The following is a 13,977-nucleotide window of genomic DNA, read 5'->3' as shown; positions in this document are numbered from 1 at the left end:
TAGCAGTGTAACCATTAGCATTGTCGAGAAGCAAAGGCTTGCAAAATCTAGTCTTGCTTTTAATTGCAAGAAGTAAGTCTCTTACAACCATTGAGCCTGTTTTTCTGAGTTTCTGGTGGATTATATAGAATCACATCTTTGTTCATTTGCATATAGACTATTGCATCATTACTCTGTCCTTTGTAATCAAGTATTCCCATCCTGAGCCCAGTGTCCGTCTTCCTTACTGTTTCTTCATAGGATGTATGTATATTGTCTTTGTTGTCTTAGATGTACATGCTCTATGCCCTAACTTGTGGTCAAGTTGACACTTGGTTTAGTGTTCATGGAGTATTTTCATATATTTATGCATAATATTCTGAATTGTAATACTTATATAATCATATATCTATTAGTCTATGGAGGATAATTGTATTTAGATTCTCATATATGATGTATACAATGCTTCCAATGGATATTTGTTGTTTGAAGTCGAGTTTCTCTAGTTCTGAAGAAGCTTCTGGTATTGTTTTTCCACAAAATTAGGCACTTTATCCAAGCTATCTTGAAACCAGGTTATGATGTATCCTTCCTATAGGATTAGAGCATAGTTATATGAATACAAGAATAGATTGTAATACTTGCATGTGCCTTATATAAGTTTTAAAAGAAGAGATTAAAGTAATTCAGATTTAGTTCATGTTCCTATCCACACAATATTGTATTGTAAATGTATCTGGTATGATAATTAGAATATTTGTGATCTTTGTTGTTATGTATGATGTTCAAAAAACAAAATTACAAACAAGAAAAGCGTGATAAGAATAAATTCATATTGATATATATATATATATATATATCCACGAAGCATTCATTTATTTTTTTTCCAGATGTTCTTGTATCATCTCCAACTGTGAATACTCATATTGGCTGCTATTCACCCCCATCCATGTGGTTTATTAGCTCGGCAGTGCCTCAATTTAAGTTTTTGATTTCTTCTATTTGTGGAATGGACTATGCACATAATATGATGATGCTTTGGAATTTACTAATGATCTAAGTGATTTTTGCTACGGTTGCATTACAATAGATGGATGATTCTGACATTCTTCTTAAGTAGCCTGATGTTTAGGAAAATCTTCCTTGAGTATGTGGAGAAGTATGAAGAGCAACAGGTTTCAGATCAGTTTGTTGTAGAACATCCATCACGGGTTCTGACTGCGCAAGAAAGGTCCAGACCTTTGTCGGAGAAAATTGGCAATCCTATCCAAGACAAGAAGAACAAAGTATAAGCATCAATCTTATATCTTCTCCATCTACTCCACATGTACCATTGGATCATACTTTAGGACGATCCCGCCTTGGCCCATACTGCTTCAGTTCTTCTCTCAATTCTATTGAACAAGAGTTTGGTGACGAGATTTAATAATTTATTTTATACTTTTTTTTTTATATATGTTTGAACTTTGTAGGTGACTTTATGATTTTATACTTATTTTGTGACTTTATGACTTTTTAAGTGCATAAATGTTTGAACTATATTGTAATAGATGTTGCAACAATTGAAATTTTAAATATAAATTTTAGCTTTGCCCATACATAATATGTTTTTTAGCCACACATGAAAATTATCCTCTCATACGAAAATTATTTTTTATATTATTGCCCACACATAATATGTTTGTTATCCACATTATATTTTTTTTACCCACACATATTTAATTTTTTTTTATATTATTACCCAAACATAATATTTTTTTTACCTACACATAATATTTTTTTTTACCCACACATAATGTTTTTATCCACACATATGAAAATTATTTTTTATATTATTACCCACACATAATCTTAACTTTACCTACACATAAACATATACACGTGTCATGCCACATCATCATCCAATTAAAACCATGTCATCAACCACGTCACTATTACAACTTTCTGACATAAAAATACATACACACATAAATATTTACCTACACATATATGTGTGGGTAATATATTAAGCTTTATCCACACATAAATATATATGTGGGTAAGAATTATTTTCTAACTCTTGTTTACCCACACATATTAACATTTGCATTATGTGTGAGGAAAAATTATAATTAATACATAAGGTAATTTTTACCCACATTTACGTGTGTGGGTAAATCTTTCAAATTCTTGTAGTGGTTGTTAGTTGTTTACTGATATGCCAAGACCCGAACTCTTTTGGTCACCTATAAGCTCCCATGAACCAGTTTTCAACTAGCTCGCGTCCAAGCCTCGTCTACTCTCGTACCTGTACTTTGACACACCATGCCACCCTCACACTCGTAGGGGACCAAGTCAGTCCACACCTAAGCTGCAATGGAATCCTTCATTGGACCACACGCTAAAAGTGTGATCGAAGGTGACGCTAAGCTGTGCTTGAGTCTTTTCAGATACAATCGGTCATCTCACAACCAAAGACCAATAAGAAATGAAGAAGAAAGAAAAGAGAAGAGAAGAGAGGCAATGGTGGAGTAAGGGGAAGAAGAAGCGTAGTGAGCCGAAAGGATTTTCTGTTGCTTCAATCAAGACATGAAAAAGGATGGTGAAGGCCTAAAGAGCAAGATGCTCTTCCATTTTTTTTTCTCTCACTTTCTTCTCCTTCGTTAATGTGTCTAAAGAAGTATTCATTGCTATCTCGATAAAGCATTAAATGCTAGGTGAAAACGATGGAAGAAGGCTAGAGAAATCAAATCTTGCGCTTAGAAATTATTAACTATTTGAGATAACTGATTAATCGTTTCAACTAAATGGTGGATCGTTCAAGAAGGCTTGTTAATTGTTTAATGCCTTTGATTCCAAGTTTCCACAAATTGCATCAAGGGCTTACTATTAACTCTCAATAGCTCTTCCATTAACACTTAATGGAACCAAGACCTCCCATTAACTCTTAACGGTGTCCATCTGTTAACTCTTTATAGTTTGTTGATCCTTTTGTTAACTATTGAAAAAACATCCATCATCATTAACTCTTAATAATGATAAAGAACACATGACAGTGAAGCATTACTAATCCAAAGCTATGCCTAGTTTGTGTGTGACCTTCCAGGTTCACAGCTATGTAACAATCAGGACGCGTTAAACTCTTTGATGTTGATTGAGTACTTCGATCTACTATGATAAACTCTTCATTTCCTCACAACACCTCGAAAGGTCTTGAGTGACTTGTAGCATAATGTCAGGACGATATTAATGGCAATGAAGTTAATACTTCTTGTAAACCTATTTGGGCTTTTGATACCATGCATTACAAGCAATCTTTGAGATTAAGTACATGCCTAGAATTGAGAGTTATAAAAGCTGTCGCTATAGTTAATGGCTCCACTAGAGCTCCATTCCTCATTATGAGGACAACTTCCTGCTTCCCAAGTGGCTTACTCTACTCGAGATCCTACATGCAAACACAGATATGAGAAGTTATACTTGAATTAAGAATCTAAGAGATGGGAGAATGACCAATCATATTGATCATCTCCATAACATATAAGGAAGATATACTTGATCCCTGATTCTCAGATCACTTGACCTTCAAGCTGGTGAGATATTCTGGCAATTTCTTTTCCAATGCCCATCCTTCTAGCAATGGAAGCATTTTTGTGACACCTCGCTCTCACTTACGGGTGCCACTTGTGAACAATCATCCGAACTACTCACATGCTCAACCATTTGTGAAGGGCGGACTATGTTTCAACATGAAATGCCCTAGGTAGGAATTAGGCTTCGTCATTCCCTTCCCTCAATCCCAGGATTAACTAGCAGATTTGGGATTTAACCATACCACACTTGGCTAATTAATTTCCATTAAGCTTACCCAATCATCATGATTATTATTTTAATTCTTCTTTTTTCCAAGAATTCAATCGGACTCCAAATATTTTTAAAATTCCAAACATCCCATTGGTTTTCCAAAATTCGAGGAAAAATTCATAAATTTTTATTTTCCAAAAATTTGGCATTTATCTCAAAAATGCCTAAAAAATTCATTTATTTTGAAAATTCCTCTGAGGCCCAAAATCAACCAAGAAATGCCCCAAAATTCCCAAAATTTTAAAAAAGATTGACCGACAGGGCTTGCTGGCCCACCCACGCGCTCTGGCCTCGTTTGTTGCTCGTTGTGGCCCCCTACGGGCCCCAGCTGCTGCCACCTGCCAACCTCCCTTATTTTTTTTTCTCTTAGGCTTCCTAGCCTAAATTTTTCAAAAATTACGTTAAATAAATAATCACCAAAACTCACCACATTTCCAACAAAAATCTTTTTATTTAACCTCTTTAACTTCCAACAACCCAAACCAAATATGAGATTTACACCAATACTTTAGCTTTCACGTGCCATAAGCCAATATCTCATTTTGAAAATAAAATCACACATAGCATTTACAATACATGCTTAGGCTTCAACAAGCCACGACCAATAACACAAAATGCATCACAAGGCTTCCATAAGCTATATAATGGTCTTGAACGTTCACTCTCATGCATCCACGTGCTATTCCATCATTGTCTTGATTTTCCCATGCCTTGACAACCTATATGTGAGGGTAAAAACCTCATGAGTTATTAAGCTCAGTAAGGGTGGAATGACAATAAGTATGAATATGAATATAAAATGTGATGCTAATGCATGCAATGCAACAAAGTTAGGGCTTCCACATCCACACAACCACCTTGGTTTGAGGCTTTAACCTATCCTACCCCACACAACCTCATGGCCATAGGTCTTTGAACACAAACAACATGTTAATGCACACATATTTACTCATGAACCATACTTACAACCTTGTGAGCTACCATCCCATGGGGCTATCACTTACCTTTTTTCATTCTTTGAAGCTTCAAGAACCTCTTTGCTTCAAACTTTTTTACTTAATAAATCCTTAAAAGAAAAACAAGGTAGATAAGCCACCATTCAAGAGAAACAAAAAGGCTTTTCTATTCTAAAGAAAACTCCTTACCTTTTACTTCTTTCTTTCCTTTCCTTCTTCTTTTCTTCTCCATTCTTTCCTTCCTTCTCCATTTCTTTCTTCAAATGGCCAAAGGAAGACAAGTCTTCCTTACTTGCCATTATATATTAATTTTCCCCACTTCAAGAATGGATCCTAACCCTTCACCAAAAGTACAATCCATATGCTTTAATAAAAACAAATCTTGGCCATTCACTTTTCTTTTAAAGAATACATCTTGGCCATTGAAAGAAACAAAACCCATGGCTTTAGTCTTCTTAAATATCCACAATTGGATTTATCTCACTTTACAAGACAAGATCTTAGCCATCTAAAGGAAGCACAATCCATGTGCTCTAGCCAATATTAAATCCCCACCATGGATTTATTTTGGAGAATAAATCTCCACCATCCATCTCATCTCTCTTTATAATTATCTCCACGCATTTGACAATCCATGCCAACTTCCAAGACTTAATGGTGGCCTTTGAATTGATTTTCTTTTCAAGAATCAATCTCATCCATTGGATTTCTTGAATTTCTCATTTCTTCTCATTTATTTAAATGAGACTATTTTCATATCCATCACATGAGAGACATAATTTATTTCTTTCCCTTTAAATAAATCTCACATTTTTCAAACATTAATGGTAACTAATTTTTCATTTTCTTTTGGATTTATTTAATTTACCATAATCATGTCTCTCATTAAATGCTTGAAAGACTAAATATAATTTCTTTTACATTTAATTAAATCTCTCCATTTTACTGGAACAAGACTTTGCCAAGTGTCATCTCTAAACACTAACCTTGTGTTCCAAGTTTCCATTCAAGCCATCAATGTGTCTCCACCACATTAATTCACCAATTTAGGAAAAAATCAATTATTTCTCACATAATTGAATATTCTATATTTTCCTTATTTTTCATAATTAAATTCCTTTATGGAATTTCACTCCAAATTACTAAAATGTCCTTTGTGAATTATTAATTCCATATATCTCCACATAAATTCGAAAATGGGAAATTAATTCACTTCCATACTTAATTCCACCTATGAATTATTTTTAATTTACCAAATTTCCCTTTATTGGACTTCACTATCTAAATTACGAAAATGCCCCTCTCATTGGGTACCATTATTTTCAAAGATCCATCACCTTCTCAAGAAAATTTTTGGAAGTTTCTCACTTCCTTTCTCATTTTTTTAACATCAGCAATACTGTGTGTTACAATTTTTCCCGTGATCCCTTCTCTTTATGCTTCCCCTTGGAAATGTCCATTTTTGGCCCGAGCTTCTTCTTCTTGTTCGAAGAACTCTTTTTCCTCCTAGAAGTCTTCGAAGATGAGGTTTTGGAAATAACTTTTTCTTGCCTCTTTCCTTTGATCCGGGCTTGGGCAGTTGTTAACATGTTTAACAACTCTGGGAGCAGGCATTCAAGCTTGTTCATATGAAAGTTAAGTATGAACGGGATAAAAGATTCCCAGAGAGACTGGAGGATCAGGTCAACCTGTAGTTCAACATCCATGTAGAATTCCAGTATTTCAACATGAGCAATCAAATTGATCATCTTGAGGATATGGTTAGTAATAAGAGGTGAGTCTTAAGATTCAGTAAAGGCAATATGTAAAATAGCAAATCATAAATTCATAACAAACATAGAAAAATATAGAATGAATCATGCATGCAGACTCATCCATGTCATCCATCTTGGACTCTTGGTGACCCTATACGACTTTCTCCAGGCCCTAACATGAGCTCCGTTAGTCCCAAATCATAGCCTCATGCCTAGGCACTCCTCTATCATCATATGCAAGTCATGATAGAATAATTTGCATTGAAAACATATTAAACCCTTACTATATTTGTTTTTGATGCCTTGATGGCCCCTTTGAAAAATTTCTCCATAGTATTAAAATCACTTATATTACTTCTCAAAATTTCTTTAACAAAAATTAAACACAATAAGATAAAAGAATCATTTAAATAAATATTACTATTATCAACTTCCATCTAAAATTAGACATTTTGCACTTACCTTGTTTATGCTCACACTATTACTTCTTTCCTTCTAATTCCTCTCTCTCTTGTTGTTGCCTATCTTAAACTCAACTTCTCAAATCTTCCCTTAATCCTCAATTGCTTTCTTTCTCTTCCAACCTCACGTTGAGGCTGCTGCCTTTCGTATTTATAGAGGATTGTTAGGCCCAAATCCCCACCAACTAACTATTCTTTATTTCCCACTTAATCTTCCTTATTTACTTAAATTTCCCACTTATATTAATTATTCTGCCACTAATCCTCTTTCCTCCACTTAGTCTTCTTTTGGTTAATTAATCTGCCCATTAACTCCCACCGACTCATGATAGACATTCTTTTTGGTTAATTAATCTACCCTTACCCACTATTAGATTTGAAATGCTATGACACACACCAAGAGGGGGGTGAATCGGGTAATTTAAAATTTTAATTGAACTTGAATTTTTTTTTGATATAAATTGAAGTTTTAGTGATTTAAAACATAAAGCATATAAAATGACAGATGTAAATTTACAAAGATAAATATGTGAACCAAGTAAGGAATAATGAAATGCTTGAAAAGATAAATAGATCAAAAAACACAAGCATAAGAAAATACAAGGATTTATAGTGGTTCGGCTTAACCTCAGCCTAATCCACTACCTTAGTGTTAGATTTGAAATGCTATGGCACACACCAAGAGGGGGGATGAATTGGTTATTTTAAAAACTTGATAGAACTTGAAATTCTTTTGATGGAAAATTCGATGCAAGTGAGGATTATTGAAATGCCTGAAATAATAAATGAAACAGAAAGCACAAGTAAGAGATGAACACAACGATTTATAATGGTTCGGCTTAACACAAAACTAATCCACTACCTTAACTCCTCACTAAGGATTTTCCAAATAGTCCACTAAAATCCCCTACTTAAACCAAGTAGGTCCTCTAGTTCAAGACTAGGAATTTACAATCTCTTATTTATACAAGTAGGCCCTCTAGCTACACAAGCTAAGAAATACAAGAAATGTAGAATATGAGAGAATCTAAGAGATGAATCTCTTTGTTACAATGTCTCTCAAAATACAAACAAGGCTTAAATAATGTATACAAGTTAATATCAAAGCCTTGAAGAGAGAAAAATAAAGCACGATCAATATAAATACAATTGTGTATTAGATGTAAGCTCAAATCATTTATTTTCCATCCATTAGCCTCTTCTTGATCTCCTTGATTTGTATTTATAAGCATCCCAAGAGCCTTGCCCAAAACTAGTCGTTTTGTGACTGTTGGAGATTGAAAAACTAGCTGTTATGGCTTTTTGCGAAAAGAGTTAGTCGACATAAGATAATAGATAGTGGATAGATTCATAAGTAAAACAAGGCATAGTCGACAGAAGAAATGGGATAGTCAACAGAACAAAAATATGAAGAAAACTTCTTCTAAGATACACATTGATAGTCGACAGATGCAAGGCACATAGTCGACTATACTCTTAGAAAAACTTAACACTTAGTTGACAGATGCTACAAAAATGCTTTTAACTTCATTTTTCAATCTCTTAAATCATAAACAACACATATATATTGGAAAATACTTTGACCACAAACATTTGAGATTGCTTAAAGCATCATTTGATTTGGAGCATTAATATAATAAACACAATGGTTTTTCATCATCAAAACTATATCAAAGGCAAAACATCACTTAGCTCCTCACTAAGGATTTTGCAAACAATCCACTAAAACTTCCTACTTAAGCAAGTAGGCCCTTTAGTCCAAGACTAGTAAATTACAAACCTCTTACTTATACAAGTAAGCCCTCTAGCACCTATCTAGGTATTACAACCCCTTGTTTCAAAGAGCAAGTCCTCTAGCACAACAAGTTAGGAAATACAAGAAGTGTACAGTAAAGAGAGGATCTAAGAGATAAATCTATTAGTTACAATGTCTCTCAAAATACAAACAAGATTTGACTGAATTGATACAAATAAAGATTAAAGCCTTGAAGAGAGAAAAATGAAGCACAATCGATGTAAAGACAAATGAGAATAACTGTAAGCTCAAATTATTTCATTCCCATCCATTAGCCTCTTCTTGATCTCCTTGATTTGTATTTATAAGATTTGCAAAAGCTTTACCCAAAACTAGCCATTTTAGAGCCGTTAAAGACTGAGAAACTAGCCGTTGGAGACTGTTAGAGATACAAACTGTCGACAGGCTAAAGAGGTTAGTTGACTACTTATATGAACAAAAATTAGACATAGTTGACAGAACCATACCCATAGTCGACAGATAAAAAATATGAAGAAAATTACTTCTAAAATACACAATGATAGTTGACAGATTAAATTATGTTGCCGACAGAACCATAAGGATAGTCAATAGATCAAAACATAGTCAATAAATGCAAAGCATAGTCTATAGAGCCTAAGGCTTAGTCGACAGATGAAGACTTTGAAGATACAATACATTACAACTTATTTACATTTCTTTAGTTTAACTAAATGTCTTCATTTTTTTTAATTTATATTTATCTTTTATTTACTTTAATACATAAATGTAAATATGAAAGTACCATCTATTTGGATTCAATAAAAATATCCAAAAAATTAAAATCCATAACTATAAGAAAATATAATTTTGATTTTAGTACAAATTTAGGATTTAACAAATTTGCCACTCTCAAAATACATACCTTATATTTATTGAAAAATTCAATAAAAATCATTTTAATAACAATGAACAAAATGAAAACATTTTCATATATGTCTCCTTATAATGTGCTAATCTTCTAGACTTAGAGACAACATTTCTTGGTTCATTTTGATACACAAAATACTATAAAACTTATTTTTGCTAATCTCCACTAATATAGAAAATAATATTCTTGACAAATGACTTAGGGAATAAATTAATTTTTTTTTCATCATCAAAACCAAACACAAGAGTAAAATATCATAATTCCCACTTTAACTTTCTTTTGATTTATTATTTCCCACTTACCCCATTAACTCAACCCACTTACTTAGCTTTATTTGCCCACTTAGCCATAATCACACGCCATAGGGCCACCAGTCGTACGTTGCGCCATCCAGCTGTTGGTCCTAATGATGGAAAATATATTCCAAGAGGGCAGGTGAATTGAGATTTGTATAGATTTTTTGATAATTAAAAACTCTAATTGATGCCAGAACACTAGGTTTCGAAATATAAGCTATATGTTTCGAAATAAATTTTTCTGTTAAGTAGGTTTCGAAACCTACTACATATGTTTCGAAATACAATTTACTGTTTTGCTTGTTTCAAAATTTCTTAATTTGTATTTCAAAATAATGATCTTTGGCAAAGATAATTTACATAAGTAAGAGTATACCAAAGATGTTTGAGATCAAAGATATGTTTATATGAATATGTATGTTTAAGCTCAAGAAAACTTTGTTTTAATCTTTGAAAATATTTTTTTTGAAAGCATGAGCAATAGGCAATAATGATAAGCAAAAGCAAAAGAACAATTGCACACAAGATATATAGTGGTTCGATATCCCGCCTAGTCCGCTACCTTTAAGCTTACCCACTTGAAGGATTTTTCAATCCCAATCACTTTTACTAGTGATCAACCACAACAAGGGTTTTACCACGGTTCACCCCAAAATCTTGTACAATGAATTTTTATGGGCTCAACTCAAACTTTACACCAAGTGAGTTTTAGACTCAACTCAAACCTTTAACACAATGAGTTTTAGGCTTAACTCAAATCTTACACCACAATGAGTTTTAAGGCTAAACTCAAACTTTATAACATTAACAAGATAAATAGAATTTTATCTTTACAACCCAATAGAATGTATAGCAATGAATATTTTACCAATGGTTGGACAAACCTCTTAACTTGAGGTGAAGAGAGTTGGACAAGATAAGACTTCAGTTTTCGCTTGCTTCTCCTTTTCACTCACAATGCACAAGAATAGGATTTGTAAAGGATTTTCTTTGAGAGCTTGAATAAATGACACTTGTGCTTGTGTATGTGTCTCTAGTGTATGCTCTCTTGTTGTTTTATCTTCTTGTCTTCAAACACCTGCTATTTATATTAAAAGATAGAAAATTGGCCCTTATAGCCGTTAGAGACAAGACAAAAAAAGTAGGTTTCGAAATATAGCATACATGTTTCGAAACATCACAAATTTACACTAAGGTTTCAAAACATACTCATCATGTTTCGAAACATACAGCCTTTTACAACTGGACAAGCACTTGAGACAGTAATGAGTAGGAGACATAATCTATTCCCACTATGATTAAAAAAATGTTCTCCACTTCAAATTTGAATTTGAATTTTGTAGATCATGGAGAATGCATTAAAAAATGTTTTGAGAAGCTTTTAGATAATTATTAAAATGAAAAACAAAAGCATCTCGAATTTGAATGTTTTGTTTACAGAATGTCAGAGGTTTCAAAACATGACATATAGGTTTCGAAACATAATCCAAAACCTGTTTTGAAAACATATGCATTGCATAGATGTTTCGAAATAGCATATACACTTATAAAAACGTTGAAAACCTTTTTAAAGAAGTTTCGAAACATGCTTAGAAACATGACAGATTTTCAGAATGATTTACTTGAAAGTACAATCCATAGCATATATACATCACAACTTATTTACATTTCTTTAGTTTAAGTAAATGTCCACATTTTCTTTTATTTATATTTTACCGTTCATTTAATTTAATACATAAATGTAAATAAGAAAGTATCCCCTATTTGGATTCAATAAAAATATTCAAAAAAAAAAAATAATCAAAATACATAACAATAAGAAAGTAAAATTTTGGTTTTAGTACAAACTCAGAATTTAACAATTTTACCACTTTCAAAATACATATTTTATATTTTTTGAAAAATTCATTAAAAATCATTTTATCACCAATGGATATTAGATATCGAAATATTGGGAGATAATTTTCCAAAAAGAAAACATTTTCTTATATGTTTCCTTATAAGGTGCTAACCTTCCATACTTAAAAAAAAAATAAGATTTTGCAAATCTTGATACTTGGAATTTATTTAGTTTTCATTTTCACAAAGTAATACTTGATATTGAAATTGATATATGTTGAAACCACAACCTTGACTTATGACTTAGGGAGTTAGTCAATAGATGTTTTTCATTATCAAAACTAATATACAAAATGGCGCAACATCACTAGCCCCACACACTGTTTGCCTTTACTTGGTCGCCCCGTGCATGGTTGCCTCTAAAATAAATAATTTTTGGAGCCTCCACAAAGCCTCGAACCCTGACCTCCTCTTTCCCTCGCGCATGCGTGATCGCCTGACCTGTAGGCCTCCTTATTAATATATATGCACCAATTAATTATATACTAATCATAGCTCATTTTACTAGAATTAAATTCTAGCATTTTCTCTCCCAATGTTTGAACCCACAACTTGTCATCTCCCTCATGTGCGCGTAACCACCAGGCTACAGGGCTCATCATTTACATATTTGTGAAGATTAATTTTTATACTAAACTGACTCTTATAAAATCCTCAATAAATCATTTTAAATACAAAAAATAATAATTATTTTTTTCAAAATATCGAGATGTTACACAAAGGACGCACGTTGTCCTCCCCGAATCATCCTCTGTCGTCCTCTTCGGCCACGCATCCAAAATCTGTTGAAGAAACAACAAATCGAACATGCAATTTGTGAACCTCTACAATAGAAACAGTCAACAGTTCTAAGAAATTGTCAACCAATCGGCATAAATCATTGACAAGTTTTAAACCTCTCGATTGGCTTTGAACCTTGAATCTATCGACTATTTTTGGCATTTCCATTCTACTTTCAAAAATTGCATTTAGGCTCGCCATTAACTCTTAATGGCCCTTTCATCATCTCATGATAAAAGCAAGACCCCTGCTAACTCTTAACAGCATGCCTGCCAACTCTTAACAGTTGCTCCTTTATTAATTAAATCATTGAACCCAATCTGTTAACTCTTAATGGTGACATTATTAACTCTTAATGATGATTTCAACTTTAACTGCTTAGTAAACCACCACACTTGGATATGCGTGGGACCTTCTAGGTTCACTACTAAGTAGCAATTAGGACAAGTCAACTTCTTTGACGTTGACCAAACATTTTGATCTACAACGATGATCTTTCCATCTCCCTGATGTATCCCAAAAGACCCCGAGTGACAATTAGCATTATGTTAGGGTGATCCTACCAGTAATGAAGTCTTACTTCAAAGAGAACCTGTTTAAGCTTTCAATTCTTGTGTTTTATAATCTCTCCATCGAATAACATCCCTATCGAGTGAGAGTCATGAACTGATTGAACTCACTAACTCGATATCTATGCCAAGATTAGTGTGGTGAGATCAAGATGATACATTGAAACTCTTTTTGACATTGGAACAACTTTCCAATCAAGTGCACCCTGGTTAGGGGTTTCTATAATCAAATCCACTACTGATCATATAGGATGTTCACCTCATGCCAAAGGTCGACAGATCCCATTAGTAATCACCTGCCTCTATACACCACTACACAGAGACCACATAGTGCATCTCCCACCCGATAATTGGATGATTCCTTAGCACTGACATACAAGATAACTATGTTGCCTCCAGTCTAAGGACCAGTAACATAATCAAAACCTGTGATAGATCATAGATCCACTCAACCATGTGATCTATTATGTGCGTCACATCCAACAGATGTTTCACTGACATCTACCCCACATGTTTACTATATCCATCTCATGGATTATGGCATGCGACTCACCATCATTTATCATTAGTATCTCATAGTACTAATCAAAGATAGTAACCTATGTGTTAGTCCATAATCGATTAATCATAGCTCACTTCTGAGAAATCTAAGGACTGAGAATACTATTAAGAAATTCTCAATCTAAAAGTCTTTGTCACATATTCTTAACACATAAGAATAAGACTTTCACTAGGAATTTTAAGGGCTCATTCATA

This window comes from Diospyros lotus, chromosome 15 (genome assembly GCF_014633365.1).
Source record: "Diospyros lotus cultivar Yz01 chromosome 15, ASM1463336v1, whole genome shotgun sequence".
NCBI classification, from domain to species: Eukaryota; Viridiplantae; Streptophyta; class Magnoliopsida; order Ericales; family Ebenaceae; genus Diospyros; species Diospyros lotus.
This window is presented reverse-complemented; position numbering follows the sequence as displayed.